This window comes from Schistocerca serialis, chromosome 4 (genome assembly GCF_023864345.2).
Source record: "Schistocerca serialis cubense isolate TAMUIC-IGC-003099 chromosome 4, iqSchSeri2.2, whole genome shotgun sequence".
NCBI classification, from domain to species: Eukaryota; Metazoa; Arthropoda; class Insecta; order Orthoptera; family Acrididae; genus Schistocerca; species Schistocerca serialis.
The window spans coordinates 735,964,384-735,989,754 of record NC_064641.1 but is presented as its reverse complement, the minus strand read 5'-3'; positions in this window follow the sequence as shown (position 1 = coordinate 735,989,754).

The following is a 25,371-nucleotide window of genomic DNA, read 5'->3' as shown; positions in this document are numbered from 1 at the left end:
AGCCGGTTGCCTGGCATCAAATAGGGAGAGGTAAATTCCATCTGCCGGGAATGTTATGGCCTGTATTTCCTAGGGTGCAAAAATTATTCTTATGATCGAATGTCTCGGAATAGTTGAAATAACGCACTGGTAAATACTTGACAAGCCTCAACTGTACGAAATAAAATACGTGAGATACATTCTAGGTTGCAAGACAAGAGGAATAAACAATCTGTCGTGTAACACACAAAAATGCCTAAAAGGAGCCTCGTCGATAGGAATACTGTTTGTGTGTGAGGGGGGGGGGGGGTTAGGAATGTAGTGTTGTAATATACACCCAGTTTGCGAGATTTCGTACCCTCTGACTTCACCTATCGTATTCCAAGATCTACACAGATTTGTGGCTATAAAATGTTTTGAAACACCTGGAAGATTGGTATTTTGTAGATACTCCAGTGTAGTATTCCATAAATGTATTCTACTCCCACAAAGTGCAGTGACCTGAAACGAAACTACCTCGTTAACTAGTTAACTTTGTATGTGAAACACAGTCTTTCGCTGCCGCTGTGGTTCTGGTGGTCTTCAGTCTCAAGACTGGGTTGAAGCAGCTTCCTACGCTGGTCTGTCCCGTGCAAGAATCTTCATCTCTGCTTAGCTACTGCAACCTACATTACCTTGAACTTGTTTAGTGTAACATGCCTCCTTCAATAATTTCCCCCTCCCCTCTGCCTGAATTTTGCCCCATTACCAAATTAACTACTCCTTGATGCTGCAACATGTATGCATTCAACTGATACCTACTTGAAGCAAAGATCTTTTATCTACATATCGTCTCAGTATGTAAGATAGTTAGCTCCCCTCCCCCTCTTTTTTTTTTTTTTTGCTAAACCTTCAGAAATATGTGAGTTCATTTAGTAGTGAGGTCGTAGAGGATGACATAATAAGAGTACAGCATGACTGGCTGTCCTTTTCTATCCAAGACTTACCGAGATTAATACGACCCGCCCTTGGATTATCTTAGTCAGTCGTCGCGCAGGATTGCCTCCTACCTAAATTAGAATTAAATTAATACCTTCAGCTGCTGACAGGCGTTGATATATATCAACCGGGACAGATGAAAATGTGTGCCCCGACCGGGAGTCGAACCCGGGATCTCCTGTTTGCATGGCACACACTCTATCCATCTGAGCTACCGAAGACACAGAGGATAGTGCGACTGTAGGGACCGTCTCACGCACGCCTCCCGCGAGACCCACATTATCACCTTGTATGTCCACACACTACATTCGTAGTGTCCCTGCCCAACACACTCATTACTCGTGGAAGACATCCTTATCAAGTCCCGCAAGAGTTCGGGGAATATGTGTGCATCCGCACAGAAGAAGAAGGTCATGGCCGGTATTGCCCGAAAGAAGAGACACCATATCCATATAAGTACATTCGTCCTACCTGTTTTTCCGCAAAGCACTCGTAGTTGACATGCCTCGCAGAAGCAGTATCAGCTCCATCAGATTGTATGGAAAAGTGCTACTATTTACGTTGCAATTTCTAAGTGATGAAGCGGGAACGTATGTAACTTGAAATAATGATCGTGCATGCCCTTATGATGTGTTTTTTAGAAAAACACCATTTTCGGCAGTAATAAAATAATCCGTCACTTTTAACTCAAAACTAGCTATTTCCTGATAGCATGGTCTTGCGATACAACTAAACCGAAAGGCATGCTATCGCCGACTGGCAACTATGCCGCGCAGTCTAGATCTTATACTTACAGTCGTGGAACATCGTAACTGTTCGTACAATTACGTTATCTTAAACATTGTTCACTTGTTTATTAAAATGACTGTTTTCTTCAACCGTAATGTAGTTGTAAAAAGTGTTTACGACCAGCAGGCTTCTCCTCATATCTGTAGTGGTAAAAGTAACTTTTGTTGGTAAGTATTTATTGAATAAAGTTACTTGCTTAGCGCCAGAATGGTTGTTGTTTACTGTATCGTGCGCTGGTGTAGCTGCCTTCCTCACAGCTAGTCTCAGCACCTCACCACGCCAGATGGTCCACCGGCTACTTCAGCCAGCGTGGGACTGAACTCTTGCTCCCTGCTATGTGTTCTGCAGTGCCTCCTGAGCTTACTGAACGCTACTGATGTGTGCAGACGCGATATAGAATGTAAATCTGGGAGACCTCTGTGTATAAAAGGCACTGTCCTGACAGATTGACTGACAAACTCATCTTGGCCTAGCCCAAACCGCTGAAGATTTGGAGAAGATCTGGAGGTTTTACTGTAGGCATTGTTTAAGAAGCGATTTTTCGAAATTCCAACCATAATGGGGTGAAATAGGGGATGATGGTATCTTTTGAAGATGTCGCCATTAACGCAATTTTGAAGCTAGACCTAAAAAATTGGTATTTGGTTTCTTGATCAGAAATAGAGAAATACGTGTTTCAGCATTTTTGGAAATTTAATCCTATTGGAGTGAAATAGTGGGTGAAAGCTTTTATTGAAAATAGATCATTGTTAAAGAACTACAGGATGGTGGTAATAAAGGAAAATGGCCAGTTGCATGAGTAAAAGTTGCACCAAACGCTCACTGTCTGCAAATTTTACTCATGCAACTGGCCATTTTCCTTTATTAACGTCATTCTGCAAGATTACGGTCTATATTGTCGCTTGCTCACGGTGATGCTTTCAAACTTTCACTGTCATTGTATAGGTATTTACGCATGCATGTCATTGCATGACCACAGCTAATAACGCTTTCCCATGGATCTTCACCGCCTTTTATATTTATTTTGAATGATATGAAGATGGCTGCAGATAGCAACCGAAACTAGTTGTCGACCTTTATTTGTAATAGAAAAATTGCAGTCTAGGCATTAAAAGCTTTTTTCTTTCAAAACATTTTTATTTAATAAGGAATATTAAGACAGCCATCTCCTCCACATTTTTATAATAGAGTAATTTTTAGGTTTATCAGAAAATTCACGACCATGAAATTTGTCCTCGACGAGTCATCACTGCCCACTAAATGAAAAAATAAAAATTCGGAAGCGACCGCTTCATCATCCCTTTTAATTCTCTTGCAAAAGGTTTTCATGAACGTGCGTTACATTTGAACTCCAGGACGAGATGTAATGCTACTTCCGGCTCATAGAGGACGGTGCGTAATGAATAATTCAGGACACACTGAATATTTTTAAATAATATTATAGGAGAAAGAAAGGCCATATTTGTCAGGCTCCAGATTGATCGTCTACCCCATAACAACGCGGAAGAATATGAAAGTGCTCCGCATTGCAGTAAGGCGGCAAAATAACCAAAAAATGAGCGGAAAGAAAACGTTACGCGGTGAGTAACCTCTTTAGCATTCCGCAGAGGAATAATTCTTGATACGGGGACATGCAATATTCCTATTTTGTCGCAGCTGTTTCCAAATGACTCGGGATTTTTCCCCAAGACGTCATTCGTTATCATTGCTAAAGAAACAGTAACTGCCGCTAAGATGGCGTATCATGTGACATATCTAAGGGAAACTCTTGATAATGTAATGTTTGTGCCGCCAGGCAGACTTGGTAGTACAGCCCTTTAATAACGTAATCTAATATTCTCCACGATTAAGTTTTTGCATCATCAGACAGAAAAATCTAATGTGTTGTAAAAAAAAAAAAATCGATGAAGCACCGCTATAACAGCAGTAGCATAAGAATTATCACATGTACCTCAGTATATTGAACATTTACGTATTTTCAGACAAGTTATTTATTGCCATTTGAATGAAAATAAGTTAAGATCTTTTTTTACATTTCACATTCATGAGGATCATTTCACTTCGGTTCTGTAGAAGGTACAATTAGCATGTATGTTTTCATTTGTAAATATTTAGCGTGTATTCACGTTTTCCGACGTGTTCTACACCGTGGAGGACCTCCCACTATATTCTACTGGAATGAATAATTCATACGACGTAATATTATCTGCAGAGGACGCCGGAAGTCAACATTTTCTGTTATGGAAAAATGCGAGCGATATTTTAAAATATTAAACGAGTCACAAATGTAGTTGAAATTTCGTTGTAGATACATACACAGGCTCACATGTATTTAAAACGTGTCGCATAATCATACGGAAAATAATACTGGCGAAAATTGGAAAAAAAATAATATGAACGTACAGTCCGAGCAAAACCTTTTCGAGAAGCTGCCCATTCTGTCGTATGATAGCCATCCACAGCAGGTGGTCGTAATCCATTTTTACACGTCCTTCAGAACTCCGCATAGAATCACAAACTCGTATGAATACACCTGGCTACTCCCGGAACTAATAGCACGTATGGCACACACGCCACTGTAATGTACACATATTGGAGATGGGAGTGACGTACGTCAAAGCCTTTAAATGTTCCCATAACTGGAAGTCTGAGACACTGAAGTCATGTAACAGCAATGTCATTGTACTGGGCTACCTAGACCAATGTATCGCTCTTAGGAATAGTGAGTGACAAGGAGGCGTCGATCTGGGTTGTTTTCTGTTGTACACAAAATGCATCCCCTATATTCTGTAAGGGAAATATGCACCAGTAGGGCCCGATTCGCAGAACTCTTTGATGAACAGCACTGGTAAATGTTCTCCATCATGCGTGAATCTAATTTCTTCTGTAAATTAAATATAAATTGCAAACTACGAAACTTCTGTACTTAATGCTATACGTATGTAATATCTGAAATATATGACAGGTGTAATTACTATGACTTCAGTACCAGAGTCATCCGTATTAATGCAAAGGCAAAATTAGCGAATAAGACATAAGCAGTAAACTCCGATAGGGATGAAGTCTACTCCATTGAGCACTAAACATTCCCGATAAAGTGACACTGGTCCATCCCTCCATCTGTCTTTATTCTTGGAGATAGGTTTATGTGACTTTTATCTAATTCTGACGCATCTATAAATTAGGTTACTTTATGTAAAAAACGAACCAACACAGTAATATCTGTACAAATTTCTCAGCCAGTACTTCCGTGGTTTCAGAAGACTACTGCGCGAAATAAGCCCCCACTCCGTCTTCAGGCCACAAGTGGTCCAATGGGACCATCCGACTGCCGTGTCGTCCTCAGATGAGGATGCGGATAGGAGGTTCAAATGGCTCTGAGCACTATGCGACTTAACTTCTGAGAACTTAGAACTAATTAAACCTAACTAACCTAAGGACATCACACACATCCATGCCCGAGGCAGGATTCGAACCTGCGACCGTAGCAGCCGCGCGGTTCCTGACTGAGCGCCTAGAACCGCGAGACCACCGCGGCCGGCACGCAGATAGGAGGGGCGTGTGGTCAGCACACCACTCTCCCGGTCGTTATGAGGGTCTTCTTTGACCGGAGCCGCTACTATTCGGTCGAGTAGCACCTCTATTGGCACCACGAGGCTGAGTGCACGCCGAAATATGGCAACAGCGCATGGCGGCCCGTATTGTCACCCACCCAAGTGCCTGCCACGCCCGACAGCGCTGAACTTCGTTGATCTGACGGGAACCGGCGTATCCACTGTGGCAAGGTCATTGCCATGCGCGAAATAAGACATAGAGAAAATAGGAATATATCATTGGATAGAATATCTCTAGATGATGTTAATTCAATGTAGGAATCGTCTGTGAGGCAGCAAACGTCAGTACGTTCGTTTAATTCATTGCAATCGCTTCTCAGGAAGGAGCCACAGCATCACGCTTTGGAAGTCTTTTCCTTGGGTTGCTTATCTATAGGCGTGAACGAATCTGATACGTCAATACCTAGCGGTTCATATTTTTAGACGTTCTGACATTCCACTTTCCTAGTGATGCTGTCACAGTATGGTTCAAATGCCTCTGAGCACTATGAGACTTAACTTCTGTGGTCATCAGTCCCCTAGAACTTAGAACTACTTAAACCTAACTAACCTAAGTACATCACACACATCCATGCCCGAGGCACGATTCGAACCTGCGACCGGAGCGGTCACGCGGTTCCGTCACAGTATGTACACTCCTGGAAATTGAAATAAGAACACCGTGAATTCATTGTCCCAGGAAGGGGAAACTTTATTGACACATTCCTGGGGTCAGATACATCACATGATCACACTGACAGAACCACAGGCACATAGACACAGGCAACAGAGCATGCACAATGTCGGCACTAGTACAGTGTATATCCACCTTTCGCAGCAATGCAGGCTGCTATTCTCCCATGGAGACGATCGTAGAGATGCTGGATGTAGTCCTGTGGAACGGCTTGCCATGCCATTTCCACCTGGCGCCTCAGTTGGACCAACGTTCGTGCTGGACGTGCAGACCGCGTGAGACGACGCTTCATCCAGTCCCAAACATGCTCAATGGGGGACAGATCCGGAGATCTTGCTGGCCAGGGTAGTTGACTTACACCTTCTAGAGCACGTTGGGTGGCACGGGATACATGCGGACGTGCATTGTCCTGTTGGAACAGCAAGTTCCCTTGCCGGTCTAGGAATGGTAGAACGATGGGTTCGATGCCGGTTTTGATGTACCGTGCACTATTCAGTGTCCCCTCGACGATCACCAGTGGTGTACGGCCAGTGTAGGAGACCGCTCCCCAACCCATGATGCCGGGTGTTGGCCCTGTGTGCCTCGGTCGTATGCAGTCTTGATTGTGGCGCTCACCTGCATGGCGCCAAACACGCATACGACCATCATTGACACCAAGGCAGAAGCGACTCTCATCGCTGAAGACGACACGTCTCCATTCGTCCCTCCATTCACGCCTGTCGCGACACCACTGGAGGCGGGCTGCACGATGTTGGAGCGTGAGCGGAAGACGGCCTAACGGTGTGCGGGACCGTAGCCCAGCTTCATGGAGACGGTTGCGAATGGTCCTCGCCGATACCCCAGGAGCAACAGTGTCCCTAATTTGCTGGGAAGTGGCGGTGCGGTCCCCTACGGCACTGCGTAGGATCCTACGGTCTTGGCGTGCATCCGTGCGTCGCTGCGGTCCGGTCCCAGGTCGACGGGCACGTGCACCTTCCGCCGACCACTGGCGACAACATCGATGTACTGTGGAGACCTCACGCCCCACGTGTTGAGCAATTCGGCGGTACGTCCACCCGGCCTCCCGCATGCCCACTATACGCCCTCGCTCAAAGTCCGTCAACTGCACATACGGCTCACGTCCACGCTGTCGCGGCATGCTACCAGTGTTAAAGACTGCGATGGAGCTCCGTATGCCACGGCAAACTGGCTGACACTGACGGCGGCGGTGCACAAATGCTGCGCAGCTAGCGCCATTCGACGGCCAACACCGCGGTTCCTGGTGTGTCCGCTGTGCCGTGCGTGTGATCATTGCTTGTACAGCCCTCTCGCAGTGTCCGGAGCAAGTATGGTGGGTCTGACACACCGGTGTCAATGTGTTCTTTTTTCCATTTCCAGGAGTGTACTACGAGTCAAAACATGGAGAGATGCTCTATATACTGATATGTGTCAGTTTTCTATATTTCTTGTTTTTTGGCAGTCGTCTTCTGAAAGCCCCGAGGTAGTCATGAACAACCCTATGTCACCATACAACTCTATCTTGGTTGACGTGGTCAGCGAAGGAGGTATTGGAAGAAATAGAAAATTACTGAGGAAAGATTACAGCTAATGTGAAGTGAGAGCGTCGAATTACAATGAGGTGAAAAAATGTCATGGGATAGCGAAATGCACGTGTAAGTATACAGATGGCGGTAGTATCGCGTACTCAGAGAATAATAGAACAGTGCATTAGCGAGACTGTCATTTGCGCTCAGGCGACTCCTGTGACAGGATGTGTGACGTGATTATAGCTGCACGATGGGAATTAACAGATCGTCCAGGCGGATGGTAGTTGGATCTAGACACATGGGACACTCCATTTAGGAAATGCATAGGGAATTCAATATTTCGAGATCCACGGTATCAAGAGTGTGCCGAGATTACCAGATTTCAGGCATTAGCTCCCACCACGGACAACACAGTGATCGACGGCCTTCACTTATCGACCGAGAGCAGCGGCGTTTGCATAGCGTTGTCAGTGCTAACAGACAAGAAAGATTGAGTGAAATAACCGCAGAAGTCGATATGGGACGTACATCATACGTATCCCTTAGAACAGTTAGGCGTTCATGAGCGATGGCAGCAGATGACCGATGCGACTGCCTCTGGTAGCAGCAGGACATCACCTGCAGCGCCTCTCCTGAACTTGTGACCATATCGGTTGGGCCCCAGACGACTGGAAAACCGTGGCCTGGTAAGAGCTGTTTGAACGTTTCCGGTGTGGTGCAGACCCCAGGAAGTCATGTCCCCAATTTAACAAGGTACTGTGAAAGCTCGTGGTTGCTCCATAACGGTGTGGGCTGTGTTTACATGGAATGGTCCAACTGAACCGATCATTGACTGGAATTGGTTATGTTCAGCTACTTGGAGACCATTAGCTGCCATTCATGGATTTCATGTTCCCAAACAATAATGAAATTTTTATAGATGACAATGCGCCGTGTCACTGGAGCACAATTGTTTGCGATCGGTTTGAAGAACTTTCTGGACAGATCGAGCGAATGATCTGGCCACTCAGATCACCCAACATGAATCCTATCGAATATTTATGGCATGTAATCGAAAGGACAGTTTGTGAACAAAATCTTTGACTGGCAATAGTTTCGCAATTTAGATGTTTATAGAGGCAGCATGGCTCAATATTTCTACAGGTGACGCAGAACCACTTGTTGAGTCCATGCCATGTCGAGTTGCGGCACTACGAGGGGCAAAAGGAGGTCCGAGACGGTATAATGAGCTATTCCGTAACTTTTGTCACATCAGTGTGGACAAGATAACCTCATACACATAGGGCTTTTAATCCAAATTCAGTGACACTAAAACCACGAACGGTGTCACGTTACCTCAGAATTTAGATACGATAAACAGCCCTGAGACGTGGTACGTAGGGAAAGGCAGGATTCAGTGTAGACGGGGCTGTACTCAGTTACCGTTGGTTGCTCAGTTTAAAAAAAAAATCACGTACACTTTATTTGAAAACAATTGCAAATAAGGTTGACAATAAGGACCAATTATCAAATTTTACTGTTAAGACACAATGTCTAGTAAGAAATTTCTTAAGCAAGTTGCACTCACGGCTGAACGCCTTATTGACCAGAAATTCAACTTATTTGTTGGCTGAAGGCCCCTATAGTAATAACTCAAAAAACAATTTGACGGCTGAAAGTCTGGATAGCAAATTCTTAAGAACGAATTAAACTTCTCCAAGAGAAACTAAAATATTATAAAAAAACGACAGTCATATAATTTTCGCTATTAAAAGACAATATCAAATTAAAAATTCTTAATACAAATTGCATTCGCAGCTGAAGGCCTTAATGACAAGATATTCAAATTATTTGTTGGCTTACGGCACCAATAGTAATAACAAAAAACAATTTTACGGCTGAAGGCCTAGATAGCAAATTCTTAAGAACAAGTTAACTTCTGCAAGAGACACTAAAATGTTATAAAAAAGGACAATCATCAAATTTTCACTATTAAGATACAATATCTAATTAAAAATTCTTAAGACAAATTGCATTCACGGCTGAAGGCCTTACTGACAATCATCAGAATCTGACCAGGTCAAGAGAGAAGTGGGCCTTAGACAGTGCTCCAAGGATCGACCTGGGAAAGTCGCTCAACTTCGTAAACGATGAGACAGCCAGCTAAGAGTTGTATTCACTTAACCGGCTGGCAACTCAAACTAATGACAGTTTAAACGCAGGCAAACAGTCCTGCAAAATCTACCTAACGTCTGATAACCAATACAACGATGGAATAACCCAGGCAAGGCGGAAACGGCAGACAGCACTGCGTCTTCAGAATCCGGTGTTAAGAACATCCAGAAGCAGAAGGAACCACAATGACCAAAGTGGTCCAAAAGATACAAATATCTGAACCATAATCAAGGAGGCTGTCGAACTACATGCCTTACTGGACAGTAGCAGCAAGGCGAGGAAAGGTACACTGCCGCGAAAATACGCTAACCTCCAGGGCAGGTACCTGGGACGTTAGCGTCCATTAGGCAGGAAAACACTGCTGGTTGAACTTCATCAATAAACACATGGAATTCGTTGCTCTTCGTCTCAGCGACCATGCGAGCAGCAACACGCGAACAAACAGCGTGATCTCAAAACAGTGTTGGTTTCGCTACTGGGTTAATGTTCACTCAACTCAAACGTCCTGGGTCCGGTGGAGGAGGAGGTTGTGGCCCTCGCAACTACAGCCCCTCGATCCGGCAATATCTGCATGCCGCCAGCAGTCCTGCCATGTTTTCGCACTGCCGGACCTCACTGCTGCTCCGACCCAACCGAACTCCCCGACGTACTCTGACCCGAAAAACACTTGATGTCCTTCCAAAGATAGTACCACGGTACTAGATATCGATAACCGCTGCTGCTGCCACTCGTGGACAAACAATGCTAGCAAATCTAGTGGCACCAGTAAACACAACAAGAAAACGAGACGCCACTATCCCTATTACACAATGCCAACTTACCAAAGGCACCAACGCGAGCCACAACACGGCTGAAGTCCCATATTCAAGGAATGTTCATAGGGGGAGCAGATGCAGCAATCTGGCAACGCAGCTCACACCAAGGTCTCCGACTTATTCCGACCTTGTAATGAAGAGTCAAGTGTGTATCTGTGTCGTGTGGATGAGTGTGATGAGTGTTTGTGCAGCGCAGTGTTGGGTTGGTGCTGTTGTGGATGAATGGGAGGGAGAGAGTGAAACCCTGTTCCAGAGCACAACCTACGCCTCCCGATGAGCACCAAAGGGGCCGCCAAGCAGGACGTCTCTACCTGACAGGTGGATCACCATCAACAGTGTCACATGCCCTCACTTCATGGGACACTGTGGGGTAGTTTGGGATTTAATGCAGGACACTGGCGCAAAGACTGATGCTCGTAGACCTTATGTCACCAACTCAGGCAGTGAAAATTTCATCCACCAAATGGATTCGAACCGGCTTACTTCCAGGCGTCGAGTGCCACCGCACAGATGTGCTTTCAGCCACCTCGGACAAGGAGGAAGATATATCGTTTGAAGCAGGACTATAGATATGATTCTGATGCTTTTGGGTTTCCTGTTGTCACTTAGCTGCACGGTTAGTCGAGCGCGTTAACGTGCCACTACCGGGATGCGCAGAGACGAGCCTGACCTAGATGGAACCCACCTCGCGGTTAACAACGAGGGCTGGTAAGCTGGCCAGCCTGGATGCGATTTTAGGATGTTTCCCACATCCCACTAGGTGAATAACGGGCTGGTACCCAGGCCCCGCCTCGCATACATGCTACGCGAGCATCTAGAAAACGTTCTCACTCTTGCACTCTGGAATTACTCTGGACGCGGACAGAGGGTGTGCATTGATTCCGCCCTGGAGGGGAGGGGGGAGTGAATAGGAGACTGACGAACTTAGATGTTTGGTCTTCTTAAACCAATAATCAGCAGCTGCATGGTACAGTCGCGTTGGAAAGACATTTGGTCTCGTCACTATCTTTAATTGTTGCATTTTCAGCCAACTAACGAAGCAAGATGAACAGGCTGAAACAGACTGACATTTTCTGCTTCCACCTGGTGAGATTGCAAGATTTGTGGAGTTACATTGGCGACACGTTAAAGGCGTACTAATTCCTTAAGATTACCAACTTCCTGTACGTGTACTGGTCGTAACAGTGTTCTAGACTTAGCTCAACTGGAAGTCATTGTGTCAGTACTGCATCGGAAATTCTTAAAATCTCGCATTGTAGTACCTAAAGACGAATGCACTTGGGTACGTGTATCTAACACCTATATTAAATTTAAGTTAACCTCAATCTTAAATATTATTTATTTAAACAAAAATTTTGATAGGAGTAGAATATACAAATCCCTTGAATGCTGTTCGCCTTGGTTTGGGTGAGGGGCTCATGTTAGAAGAGAAAGATCTCTGGCGTAATTCTGAAACTCTAAGTACAGGGAATGCCATGGCAGTATATTACATTTTAATGTGAAATATTACTACAGCTCCGATTTGGGGTTTAAGAGTCAAAGGCCTAGCGGTCATCTTCGAATGTTCCGTCAGCGAGGCTAGAGCTGTTAGATGCAGATACAGACAGATCTAAAATGCTAAGCGCTCTAACTAACTGATAGAACTTTCCCCACCCCGAGGTCGAAACTGGAAGTTAGCAGCTTCTGACGGATTCCCTGTCTGACATCACAAAGGGCGTATTAATTACACTGATGAGCCAAAACCACCCGCATAATAGCTTGTTTCTCCGTCTTTGGAGCGAAATAAAGCACTGATTGTGCGTAACAGGAATGCGACAGCTCGTTGCTAGGTTTGTGGAGGTATGCGGCATTAGATATCTGCGCACAAGTTACGTAATTCGCCTAAATAAGGGATTGCTGATTTGCATTCGCTGTGATGGCGCCCGAGAGCAACCCAGATGGATTCATAGTATTTACATCAGGCAAATTTGTTCGCCGAGACATCGACTTGAGTTCAGTATAATGCTCCTCAAACCACTGTAGGACGGTTCTGGCTCCGACACACGATCAATTATACTGCTGAAAGATGCCACCGCCTTCGGGGAAACGTCAAGCGTAAAGGGCTGCAGGTGGTTCGCAGCTGTCAGCGTGTCTACAATCACTACCACAGGTCCCATGCAAGCGCAGGACAATGTCTCCCATAACATAATACTGTTCCCACCAGCCTGCTTCCGTAGGGCGCTGCACGTTCCGAAAGACGTTTGTGGAGACGACCATTGACCTAGTGTAGCAACAATGTGATACACCCAAAGAGCCGACACGTTTCCATTGATCGACAGTCGAATCCCTATGGCTCCGTGCCCTCTGCAATCGTAATTGACGATGTCATTGGGTCAACATGTGAACACGTTTAAGTGTGGTCTGCTGCGGAGCTCCATGTTCAACAAGGTACAACGAACGGCGTGCTCCGAAACATTTGTGCGTGCACCAGCACTGTGGTCTTTCATCAGGGATGCCACCGATCACCATCTATCACACTTCATTGAGCAGACGAGCATCCGAACTCACGTCCTCTGAAGAGTCGTGGAGTCCAACCATTTAGCGCTTAGTGGCAGTTTCTCTGTCCTACCACTTTCCGTAGATGCTCACGACAGTAGGACACGGACATTCGACCAGCTTCGCTGTTTTCGAGACACTCGTTCATAGGCTCTGCGTAGTAATAATGTGCCCTTTGTCATAGTCGATTTTGTCTTAATGGATTTCGCCGTTTGCAGCCCATATCTTCGCTAGGGTGATAGCCTGTCCGTGTCTACTCCGCACTATTGTTACCACGTCACGTGCCCTCAACCCCAGCAGGCGGCACGCAACGTCAGTGTGGGCAGTGGTCATAATGTTTTAGCTCGCCAGTGGATGTTACGCAAGGTACTTTCTGTACGAGTGATAAGGTAAAGTCTTCGCTTCTGGTTATGTGGTTCTCCAGTTACCTGTACACGGCCTGTAAATGTTGCGGCTATGAGAGGTTATCGGTACAGCTGAGCACTTCAAGGAAACAAATTCAGTCTGAACATTTTTGTAGATGTTATGTAGGAAGTTCAGATTAAGTCGATTCCTCTCGTATCAGAAATGAAGGCGAGTAAAACACATGGTTTAAGACTGCGTAGACCTTTATTTTCGAATTGCTGTAAATCTGGGAACGCTGACCCTAGTTATTCCAAACTTTAGGTAAGTGGAGCTAGCTTCGTAAGACAGAACTTTTAAATGTAGACTGTATGATTACCTTGGCGAAGTAACGGTTAGCTGCAGTGACGATCAATAAACTTTGTATCTCACATGTAATAAATTTACATTCTCGTTACGCTAAAATAAATGGCCGATGTACAGAGCTGTGCAGAATTGAAGCAACAAACTGCTATTTATATACTAAGATGGTATCTGTTCTTTCGGACATGTCCGAAAGAACAGATACCATCGGTGACCATGGAGCTCGTTAGAATGAAATTACAATGAAATGAACACCCTTAGCAGCTTACAGGCGTTGACATACGTTAACAGGGACAGATGAAAATGTGCGCCCCGACCGGGACTCGAACCCGGGATCTCCTGCTTACATGGCAGAGGCTCTATCCATCTGAGCCACCGAGGACACAGAGGATAGCGCGACTGCGGGAGGCGTGCCACAGATAAATCCCTGCAGTCCCGCTATCCTCTGTGTCCTCGGTGGCTCAGATGGATAGAGCGTCTGCCATGTAAGCAGGAGATCCCAGGTTCGAGTCCCGGTCGGGGCACACGTTTTCATCTGTCCCCGTTGACGTATGCCAACGCCTGTAAGCAGCTAAGGGTGTTCATTTCATTGTAAACTGCTATTTCCCATCGTGTATCTAATTCACGATGTAATCAAACAAACTGTCAAATGATGCCGTTACGATCGTGTTCTGCATGGAAGATGGCATTCCGATCAACGGACAACCACGCCAGCAATGAAGTCAGGGCATCTATCAAGCGCGGTAGTGTTTGCAGGGTAGTCCCCCACTCGCAGTCGTTGCGTACACAGTCGCAGACGGTTCAGTATGGCCCAGAGAAGACACCTACGGGCACTCTGGTGTGGAGGGTTATATGAAGAATGGAAGCAGGAGAGTCGCAAAATGATATGGCCCGACGGCTTAACAAGAGCTGTTCTGTTGTTTCTCGGATAATACGAGTTTGTAGAGACCGAAAGCGTATCCCGGAGACCAAGATAGAGCCGACCGCGTGTGAGCTCAGGAAGAATGGATCGTTATTTGGCTTAGTACTACATTGCAACTGGCATCTGACCTCGCAACATCCACTGGATGTGCTGTATCGAGGCCAACGGTATACAGAAGCCTTCAGCAGAGTGGCCTTTATTGTTGGAGACCTGCTGTCTGCTTGTTTTTAGCGTGTCTTCACAGAAGGGAACGTCAAGTGTGGAGCCGTCAAGATACCACCTGGACGGTCAAACGGTGGGCCAATGTTCTGTTTACAGATGAGTCCCGATTTGGTCTGGAGAATGATTCTCGACGGATTCGCATCTGGAGGGCACGTGAAACTCGATTTCGGGACCCAAACATTATGGGAAAAAACTGATATAGTGGAGGATCCCTAATGGTGTGGGAAGGAATTATGTTGACCACTCGAACACCTATTCATAAAATTATACGTGTGAATCAGCATTATTTGACTGCTGTTAGGTACCTTCTTGGGATCTCTTGCGTGGTTGTTGCGAGTTGCTGTGGGCCCAAACTTTGTACTGGTGGACGATAATGCCCGACGTCATAGAGCACGGGCGGTTGATTTGTTCATAGAAACGGACGATACTGCACGTATGGCGTGGCTTGCTCGCTCTCCCTATTTGACTCCCATAGAGCACATCTGGGATGCACTAGGGAAATGGGTTGCATCACGTTACCATCCACCAACACTCTCCGAGACTTGTGAGCAACGCTGCTCTATGAATGGGAGTTATTGCCTCAATGTAAGATCGATGACATCATTCACAGCGTGTCCCGTCGTCGTCAGGCCTGTATTGGTGCTAGAAGTGGTCACACCCCATCCTGCGACCATTAACCGGTTGTCAGACTGTGTGTGCTAATCCCTGAAGTTGAAAAGAAACGAAGAACATATTTGTCCACCGCTATGCTTGTTGCAGTTCTACTCTTTACATTGTCTCTACTTTACTGTCACCTGTATAATACTGTCTTGTGTCAAAATAAACACAACCATGCAAAATTTCGGTTTTTTTATTTAATTTTGGACACCAGCGTATATATTTCATTATCTTCATTATAAGCATCATTTTCAAAAGCTTCATCTGTACAGTATACTTTAATTTTCTATGTTAAGCATGTTGTGGACTTACGTCCATTTTCGACAGTCGTCCAATTCCAAAAGTAAAAACGCGTTCTGCGTACGCCACGAAAATATACTAAAACAGCTCCACAGTGCAAGGTCATCTTGTACTTTAGTGAGGTATTTTGTGGAATACCTGACAGTGAGGGGTTCTCAAATTGCAACAGTAGATGGATATTGTGTTTTGATGTTATATTGTGGTTCAGAAAGTAGCAAGACGCAATGTAGTTACAGTAGAGATTTCCTGAGATACCGGAGGTATTTATTTTATTATAATTTCAGTCAAAGACCATAGGTGTTTATCAATCACATCATTAATTACAGTCAATGATGAGCATTTCCATACACGAGTAAATGCGGTATACTGAAGATATCGTGTACATAAAGATATATAAGGTACAATCACAATGATACTCACACAAGCTTCGTCACAAAGCTACGAAGTTTAAATGTCGTAACTACCACATAAGTGTTGGCACTCTGAGGAAACACGTTACACTCAATAACATACAGGACAACAAGGCAACTGCGTGAAATTTGTTCTAAGATTCGATTTTAATAGGTGCCAAAGTAAACGACTCATTATGTGCAAACAAGAAGACCGGTTTGATGAACTATAATGCATTAGATTTTCGTTAGCAAATCAACCATCAGAATCAAAGTGGCCAGTCATTTACTCAGACGAAACGTGGAGTCACACCCATTAAAATGTGAATGAATATTATAAAAGTGAAACTGTGAGAGAGTGTTCTGAAAAGAAAGTGTCAGTCACTTCTTAATTGTTGGTCTATGCAGATGATTCGCGGGCAACTTTGTTTGTCTGTGCTCCTCTTTAAGAACGCTGGAGTGTGTAATGTTCGTGGAAAGTACTGAAAATTAACATTTTACACCCGCAATAGATCTCAATCAAGTAAAAGCTGTATGTATTTTCCTCTTCAATTACGAATATTAATCAATTTTGGCTTTAAATTTTAACTGAACAAATCAAATTACTTCGAAAGTACGTCGATGGTTCTGGGTTTAGTAAACTGTTAAACCAGACACGTTTTAAAACAGATCTAATGTGTTAGTCTTGACTAACTGTACAAACACTGTAACAAAGTTGAGAGGCACCCACATGCCTTGCTCATACTGTGGCATCAAGCAGTCAGGCCTGCAAGATGAGTGGTCTGCCAAGCGAGTGGACTCATTCTTATTTATCGAGTAACATGAAATCTAGTACTCACAATTAAGTTACAAGTTATTCTCCTGTTTGAATATTACGCAACGGAAACGGAAACGCACTTCTGGCTATTAGTAATTTACACAACTCTGACTGTTCACTACGCACTGGCAATACCACATTTTCTTTCTTATTTAACGGCTTTGATCAACACGTGGTCATCGCACTGAACATGAATGGCGCACACATTATAAATCCTGGGTATCATGACAACATACTATTCGAAGGAAAAGGCCACCAATCTTTTTCTTTTCACTATCTTATTTATTCCGATAAATTATATAACCTAAACACACAAACTCTATAACCTACAACAATAACACATGAGAAATTCCGCCCAGTGGACATGGCTTTACATTGGTGATTCTCTATCTTATGGTCTCGTAATTATTTAACGCTACAGTGCACTCTCTGGATAGGATGGTGGATCTTTTGCTATATCTCCCACTTCGACTCTCACACCCATCATCACCAAAATTTCCTCCAGACCGAGTGGTACAAAAAGGAACATGCATAACCCACTGCCTCTGAAACTATCTTGTTACTCTCCCATGCCAATCACACATACTTAAATTTCATGAAATACATCACACTGGCGACATACAATACAAAGAATAGTCACAACGTTATAATCACATCACTTTCAGCTTTCCCACTTCAATTAGTATTTATCCCAGTTTCACCAGGCATGGATGTTTGTGATTTCCTTAGGTTAGTTAGATTTAATTAGTTCTAAGTTCTAGGGGACTGATGACCTCTGATGTTAAGTCCCATAGTGCTCAGAACCATTTGAACCATTTTTGAACCCAGTTTCACACGACACTGCCCCACTTCGTAACTTTTCTTTCCTACTATGAACTCTGGAGGATATATGCACGTCTTCCTGTGCAATGCAAGCCAAGTGGCGTTGCTGGATTGACGGCTGACTCACCTTGCTTCTCTCTCAGAGTATCATAGTTTTAATCAAGCGTCAGACGGAAACATAACATGCAAAATAATATTAAGAACATATTCATCACACACGCGAGTCCTCAACTGATACCATGGACGAGTACTTCTCTTTATCCTTTTTCTCATACACAGATTGAGACTCACACAATACTCACCACGTGGAAGCACACGTCTCTAATTTCAAGTCCTGCTCACACCATTTCTTAAATGTTTCCAACTTATAGTACACACGCCAGTAATTCAGCTTAACTTAAGCACTCAGAAGTATTTCAACATATTGCTACACGTGCTTTCACTGTGACCGTTGGTCACTTCCGAAGATTACTACGATCCCCTTAATATTACCTGCCTGACATTTAATTCTCCCCACAAAAGTTCCTGAAATAGAGAAATTATTATTCCAAACTACTCTTAAGTATTTCACATGCATACCATGTCTCCACTCTTTTGTCTTTACGGAGCACACCTAAGACAGGCCTGACATTTAATTCTCCCCACAAAAGTTCCTGAAATAGAGAAATTATTATTCCAAACTACTCTTAAGTATTTCACATGCATACCATGTCTCCACTCTTTTGTCTTTACGGAGCACACCTAAGACAGGTCTTACCAACACTAGATCCAGCGGCAGGGTGCTGAAACATGGCCGATCTCGCACCTCCGCCAAGGTGGGGGAGCACCATGCTACCGTATTGGTCAGCCACATTTCAGGCGCTCAAAGCTCAGGTAAATTTCATCTCTCTGGTTCCACCAAAGGTGACCAAAGGACGGTCTCAAAGATGATCATATATTCACATTCACTATCTGCAGTTAGCAGACGACCATACATTCATTCATTTCGCAGATCTCACCAAACTGGATATAGGGATATATTTTGTGGGAGTGCACATGTGATCAATTAAATAAATAAATTGTCCTTCTTTCCTACACTGGTATCCGGCTTCAGTGTATTAATTGAAATTGAGTTATTATTACAAAAAATATGTTGTTCTGACAAGAATAACGAAGAATGTTGTACCTATTTTCAATGTCGGGCGGTACTGTATCCTTTCAAAGTCTATGAGACATTCGCAGACAGAGAAACCACGCTGCGACTGACTCTCAGCAATATATAGATTTTACACAGTTAGCTCAATTTTTACATTCATAATTGATAAGTTGTGATTTATTCATTAATTTCGAGAAATTTTTACGAAGCTTCATGCAAAATATGTTTTCTCGTAGGTATTTTTAAAAGTAACAATATTGCTATCTTTTATAAATCTGACATTACCTTTTGTAAATGTTTGTGATTTTTGCATGTGACGTACAGTAATTTTTTTCATAAAATTTACTACTTATTTTGGGTTTTTGCAATTTTGTGTACACATTCAATGATAATTTATTGTTATGTATTAAGAGTATAATCATACCTCCATCAGAAGCGAGGTTGGGGTTGGGTTGTTTGGGGAACGAGACCAGACAGCGAGGTCATCGGTCTCATCGGATTAGGGAAGGATGGGGAAGGAAGTCGGCCGTGCCCTTTCAAAGGAACCACCGCGACATGTGCCTGGAGAGATTTAGGGAAATCACGGAAAACCTAAATCAGGATGGCCGGACCATCAGAAGCGACAATGGCGGCATGATGGAGACTGAATGTGCTGCAGATAAATCTGCAGCACAGTAGAGGGGGCACTGCTACCCTGAGTGGTCTTCTGGAAAGACAAGAAGTGGACGTGCTCCTGATTCAGGAACCCTATTTACATAAAGGGGGTGTATCAGGCTAGAAATATAGGAAACTTCAGAATATGCATTTATGTAAAACATGGAATTACCTTCATGCCCATGGTGGACTTTTGTTCTAGGGACTGAGTGACCATCGAGATGCGGCAACGCGAGGAAGATATGTCGAGGGAGTTCGTAATGGCCTCAGCATACTTTCCTTATGAGGACAGTGCTCCTCCTTCTCAGGAGGTGAGGAGACTGAAGGAAGCCTGCCCACAACAGGGTGACCCACTATTGGTTGGGTGCGATGCTAATGCCCACAACTTAGAGTGGGGCAGGACGGACACCAACCAACCTTCCAGAATTTCTTCTAGTTAATAACTTAGAGATCCTCAATAGGGGCAAGAACCTACATTTAGGAATATAAGAAGGGAAGTGGTAATTGACATAACCTTCAGTTCCACTTTAATTTGTAGTTACGTCAAAAAATGGCATTTGGCTTTAGAACCATTCTCATCAGACCACATGTATATTAAGTTTGAGGTTGAAATGGGCATTAGACAGACCGTGTCCTATAGGAATCCCAGGAAAACGAACTGGGATGCGTATAGGAGGGACCTCGACTCAATCCTATCGGAAGTCAGTAGAGTTTGAGGAGGCTGCAGAGGCAGTGACCTCTGCCATAACGACCTCATACCATGACAACTGCTCAGTCACCAAGAAGTGCACGAATAGGAATGTATCTTGGTGGAACAACAATCTCAGACTCACAGAGGAGATAGGTATGAAACTGTTTAACCATGCGAGAAGGAAAGGACAAAGGGCAGAATATCGGGAGGCCCTTGTCAAATACAATCTTGCAATTAAGAAAGCAAAGCAGGAGTCCTGGAAGGTATTCTGTGAGGAGGTAGAGGGTACAGCTGTTCAAGCCAGACTTGACAAAATCCTCACTAGGATACCAACTGATTCAGGAGGAACCTTAAGGAAAGAGGATAGGGAGTGACCTCTATATACAAGGACACCACATTAAACGCTGAAACTACTACTCATTTTCCTCATTGTACTCTGACAGACAACATAGACCAGGACGAGATCCCTGTGAGATATCGGTTTTCAGGTATTAGAAGGAAGAACTGGGAATCTGCCAGAGAATGTGTTAATCACAATAAAATCTAACGGGCGGTGGGAACACTCCTATTGTTCAAGTCACCTGGTTCAGATGGAATTTTTCTAGCGCTCCTACAAAAAGCAGGAGTGAACTTAATAAGATTCCTTCACAGGTTAGATCCCTACAGGGTTAGCCTAGCAGCAGAAATCATTCCTAATGTCTGGAGGGCAGCGAAGGTTATTGTCATTCCAAAGCCAGGGAGAATTGATCATACCAAGGCCAAGGATATGAGACCAATCAGTCTGTTCTCCTTTCTTCTTAAAACATTAGAAAAACTGGTCAATGTGCATGCTAGGCAGAGGAGGTTAACAAGGGTTCCTCTACACGTAAACCAACATGCATACCAACCAAGAAAATCGTGTGAAACTGCACTCCATCAATTTGTTGGGAGGGTGGAGAAAGCACGACACTTTCAGGAAATAGCGCTCTGCATGTTCTTGGACATCGAAGGGATTTTAGCGACACGACCTTCGAATCCATGGTTAAGGCAACAAAGGTGCATGGCTTGGAGACCACCATTTGTAGGTGAATTACAGCCATGCTTAGTGGTAGAAGGGTAGAAGCCACCATGATGCAAGAAAAAATGGTGATTAACACCACCAAAGGTTGTCCAAAAGGAAGGATTCTGTCCCCTCTTCTGTGGAACTTCGTGCTGAATGAACTATTGCCAGGGATACGCAGACGATCTTTTCATAGTAATACTTGGCAAATTTTCAAGTACAGTCGGAGCTATGGCACAAGGAGCATTGGACATTGTCCAAAACTGATGAAGGAAACAGGATCTAAGGGTCAGTCCCAAGAAGACTGTTGTGCTACCATTTATGAGGAAGCAGATCAAACACACATTCTGGAATTTCAAGCTTCTCGATGAAACTCTACCAGTGAAGGGGATAGTGAAATATCTAGGGGTAACCCTTAGCCGGTCGGGATAGCCGAGCGGTTCTAGGCGCTACAGTCTGGAACCGCGCGACCACTACGGTCGCAGGTTCGAATCCTGCCTCGGGCATGGATATGTGTGATATCCTTAGGTTAGTTTGGTTTATGTAGTTCTAAGTTCTAGGGAACTGATGACCTTAGCTGTTAAATCCCATAGTGCTCAGAGCCATTTGAACCATTTTTTTGGTAACCCTGAATGAGAAACTATCGTGGACTCCTCACATAAGGAGCACCTGTTCCAAGGATAAAGGTATTCTGATGACTACCAGAAGCGCTTGTGCTATAAACTGGGGCTTAAGCCTTAAGAGTATGTACTGGATACACCACGGTAGTAAGACCTATGATCACTTTTGGGGCAACTGTGTGGTGGAAAAAAGTAGAACAACAGGTAGCTGCTGAGGAGCTTGCTAAGGTGCAGAGATTGGCCTGCTTAGCCATTACAGGTGGAATCAGCAGCACAAACATTGCTGGGAAGGGAACCATGCTGGACATGTCCCCATTACACCTGTGGGTAAAGAGGGAGGAAGCAGCTGGAGCACACAGATTAAAGACTGACAAAAACTGGAACTCACTGGGGTATCCAGGATCTCACACTAAAATATTGTGTGAGGTAGACTAGGTATGGTTGGGGAAATTCCAGTCGGCAATATAATAACTACCAGTTGCTTTAACAAGCCTTTCAATGTCGTAATTGAAGGTAGAGAGCTCTGGGAGAACAAATTTCATCATCGTACTGGGGACATAATCGGGTTCACTGAAGGTTCTAAAATAGACGAAGATGTTCGGACTGGGGTATACGGAGTGCAGCCAAGGCTGGAGAGTGCAATCTCTCTAGGGAAAATAGCTGACATTTCTGCTTGAAACACAGTGGCTATCAGGGTGTAAGTGCTGGAGAACTTGCGGAGATGCTACAGAGGTCGTAGCATTTTCATTTATTCAGACAGCCAAGCAGCCCTGAAAGCACTGGAAGCCTCTGCAACAAGATCAAATATCGTGGAAGAATGCCAAAAAGTCATCTGGAACTATGGGGAAGAGATAGGGTAAACATATTGTGGGTCTCTTGTCACCCAGGGGCTAGTGGTAATGAGCAAGCCAATGGATTCGCCAGGATAGGGAGCGATGTCACCATTTATTGGACCGGAATCTGTCCTAAGAATCACCAAGGCGATGGTCAAAATAAAACTACGAGACTGGACAAGGAGGCAGCATGTAGAATATTGGGCTAAGATCTAAAAGCAAAAACTTGGCAACGTATTGATGCAGAAGTCATGTTCTAAGAGAAGTCTCTCAATCTTGAGCTTGAACAGGAGAGAAGTGAAACTCATGGTTGGACTATTGACAGGCCATGCTCATACAATGCGGATAATAGAAGACCCCCAAATGTAGGATGTGTGGTGTGGGTGAGGAAACTGCATCACGTTTGATCCTAGAATGCGAGGCACTGTAGATTAAAAGACACAGAATATTCGGATCAACCAGACCTGAAGAAATCGTGTCTAGCAAAGCACTGGTAAAGGACTTCCCTGCACTGTTCAAGGTTATTGGTTGGCTTTACTAGAGACACAGACGATACCGCACAATAAACTCTGTTTCAGTGCGGGCAGCAGCGGGCTTGACCAATGTTGCTTTTGCTTTCCTGATAAAATCAGATCAATCAAACTGACAGTCGCTCGCCATGCAACCCGACAGCCATGAATGATGGTCTGGGGCGCCATTTCATTTCATAGCAGGACGCCTTTGGTTGTCATCCGCTGCACCCTTACAGCACAGCGGTACGTCAACGGTATTCTACGCCCCGTTTTGTTGCGCTACATGCCAAGCCATCCTGGGCTTACATTTAAGAAAGATAATGCCTTTCCGCACACGGTGAGAGCTCTGATGCATCTCTTCACGCTTGTCAAACTCTAACTTGGTCAGCAAGGTCGGCAGATCTCTCCCTACCTGAAAACGTTTGTAGCATTACGGGCAGGGCCACCCAACAAGCTCCGGATTTTGGCTTTTTGAAGGGGAAATTGGATAGAATTTCGCATGATATCCCTGAGGAGGACGTCCAACAACACGTTAATCAGCGTTAAACCGAATAACTGCTACCATAAGGGCCCGAGGTTGACCAACGCTGTTATTAACTTCCTCACTTTGTGAAGCTGTTTCTTTTAAATGAATCATCCAATTTTTCTGAAACTGTAGTAATTTGTTTGTATGTGTACGTCGCATCTATCAACTTCCGTCCTATTCAGATAATTGCTTCATGGTGCCGTTTTTCTTTTCTTGGAGTATATTCCGTTGGTATCAACGTAGTTGTCGGTAGCTCAGTGGATAACGCCAAAGTCTGATGAGCAACACTTTTAACTTTTAGTTAAATTCTATGCTTATTATGAAATCGAAATGTTACTATACATACTGGTTCTAAATTTTCATTGAAAATGAAAGAAAGGTATTATGGTCTTTTATGAAGACAGCCGAAGAAGGCCAGTCAGTAAGTTCTCCTTGTGAGAATTATTTCTTCGGAATTACAACAAGAAAGTATTCGCTATGAAACCAGCACGGATTTAACGAAAGTACGGTAATGTTTTTACGAAATGTATTTGACCATTTCTGATTATACAGGTAGTACTGCCAGGTTTATGCAAACAAAAGCGTAGGGGGATTCGTGTGCTAATGTTTCCACTGGAAGGTAGAGATCAGTTTCATTTGTAGTACACAGATGAGATATAAAACACACACAGAAAATGTCTTTGCATTTGAGTACCAGACCTTTCTGTAGATATTGCCAATGTCTTTTGAATACCTTTCAAGCCAAAAGCATCTGTTAGCGTGCTCTTCTGAGGGTGCTTGTCACGGTAATTGTTTACTACTCCTTTTTCTTACAGTGACGCTCAAAGTTTCGTACGACTTTTTTAGTTTTGGTTTGTTACTGTACACATCATATAGACCTCCAAGTACTGCAATGCACAGATTTTTTGACGCACTACAGTTCTTTAAAATTTTTTGTATACAACCATTAGGTTTTATGAAGCCTGTAATTGACAGTCCTTTGTGGTAACGTGAAGTTTCGGTAATTTTTGCCGCGGTTGTCCGCATGTGTGATGTTAGTCTCATTTTTATTGCGATCCAGAAGATCAGCCTCTGTTTCGGTACTACCTCTGACTGTTGTCCAGATACAGTGTTAACATAGTTTCTTCGCATATGTAGTTAAATGCTTCAGCACTGTTCACTGTAAGTAAGCGTCTACTTGAAGACTTTTTTGCTGAACTCATCACCTCGGCAATATTTTATAGTCCCATGATATATCACACCTACTGATTTATTGTGTAAATCACGACATTATGAATTATTCTTGGGGAGAGAGAGATTTTTTTTACATTTTTTTCGTCATTGTAGTACAGTTTAACATTATGGGATCTCAGAAGTGCTTGGTGTTAGTGCAGTTAACCATAAAGGCATTCAGTCTGAAACGTGAATGACGCTGAAAAACGTCTTTTGATTCCTTTTTGTTACGAGTTCAAACACTTGTGGACC